The sequence below is a fragment of the Lepus europaeus genome, unplaced genomic scaffold (assembly GCF_033115175.1).
Source record: "Lepus europaeus isolate LE1 unplaced genomic scaffold, mLepTim1.pri SCAFFOLD_162, whole genome shotgun sequence".
Classification (NCBI taxonomy): domain Eukaryota; kingdom Metazoa; phylum Chordata; class Mammalia; order Lagomorpha; family Leporidae; genus Lepus; species Lepus europaeus.
Genome location: NW_026909064.1, coordinates 76395 through 78096, shown reverse-complemented (window position 1 = coordinate 78096; position 1702 = coordinate 76395). Strand labels below are relative to the sequence as shown.

The window sequence follows — 1702 nt, the reverse complement described above, 5'->3', positions numbered from 1 at the left end:
AGATATTGCTATAGCCTCTGTGTTTGTGTATTCCTGATATTATCCACAGACTTTATTGTTTTGAATGTTTTTTATCGGGGTACATTTAATTTTTTGCTTGGAATCTCTAATTGGTTCCACATGGAGACACCAGCTCAACACATTCATATTTTCTAGGGAGACAGCTAGATGAACTGCGGCAAACAAACCTGATATTTCTCTTTGTATAGATGACATTTGATGCACTTGCCTAACGAAAAGACTTTGCTTTTCTCCAAAACCATTTGTACTGTAATTTTTTAGGTTCATTGCATATGAATTCCACACCACTTTGTCCGGATATGACTGGATGAAAACAGAAATAAGCGGTGGTGTTTTGGCTAACTCAATCCGAAATATTGTGAAAGCCTCTGGGTTTGTGTTTTCTGGATATTATCGATGGACTTTATTGTTTTGAATATTTTTATCAGGGAACATTTAATTTTGTACCGTAGAAACACTAATTGGTTCATCATGGGGACACCAGCTCTACACATTCATATTTTCTAGGGAGACTGCTAGAGGAACTACGCAAACAAACATGATATTTCTGTTTGTATAGATGACATTTTATTCACTTGCCTAATGAAAAGACTTTGCTTTTCTCCAAAGCCATTTTACTCTGATTTTCTCGGTACACTTCATATGAATTGCACGCAAGTTTGTCTGGATATGACTGGATAAAACCGGAAATAGGCGTGAGCCGGGCCCCCGGGAGCGCTGGAGCAGCTGTGAGAGCGCCGCTGGCCGGTCTCTGCCTCCGCGCGCTGCCATCGCAGTCATGCTGGGCGCCACTCTCCGCCGCTGCGCCGCGGCCGCAGCCGTCCGAGCCGGACTTTGAGGCTTCCAGCGCCCCGGCCCGGCTGCCGGCGCCGCCGCCGCTCTCCAGTCAGTCCGCTGCTACTCCCATGGGTCGCACAAGACAGATGAGGAGTTTGACGCTCGATGGGTGACGTACTTCAACAAGCCAGACATAGATGCTTGGGAGCTGCGTAAAGGGATTAACACGCTTGTTGGCTATGATCTGGTGCCAGAGCCCAAAATCATTTATGCTGCTCTGCGGGCCTGCAGACGGCTAAATGACTTCGCTAGTGCAGTTCGCATCCTAGAGGTTGTGAAGGACAAAGCAGGACCTCATAAGGAAATCTATCCCTATGTCATCCAGGAACTTAGACCAACTTTAAATGAACTGGGAATCTCTACTCCAGAGGAGCTGGGCCTTGACAAAGTATAACCTTTGTGATCCCCAGCGCCTTACTGCGTTGCTACTTGACTGTAACCGTCTCCTGGACATGATGATGATAACATTACCTTATTCAAACACGCTTTCCCTTATTGAGCGCCAGACTACTCCATGGCAACTTGGACTCAATAAACGGGGAGTGAGTTTGAAAAAAAAAAAAAAAAACGGAAATATCCCGTTTGGTTTTGGCTAACTCAATCCCAGATATTGCTACAGCCTCTGTGTTTGTGTATTCCTGATATTATCCACGGACTTTATTATTTTGAATGTTTTTTTATCAGGGAACTATATCTATATATACTGTATCTATGAGATTTTATGCACTTGCCTAACAAAAAGACTTTGCTATTCTCAAAAACCATTTTTACTGTGATTTTCTCGGTCCATTGCATACGAATTCCACACCACTTTGTCCGGACATGACTGGATGAAATCAGAAAT

The 1702-nt window shown here is 44.0% G+C and overlaps 1 pseudogene; it reads left to right on the top strand.

Moving 5' to 3' along the window:
• The first annotated feature begins 799 nt into the window (after positions 1-799).
• On the top strand, positions 800-1390 carry LOC133754544 (cytochrome c oxidase subunit 5A, mitochondrial-like; annotated as a pseudogene).
• The last annotated feature ends 312 nt before the right edge of the window (positions 1391-1702 follow it).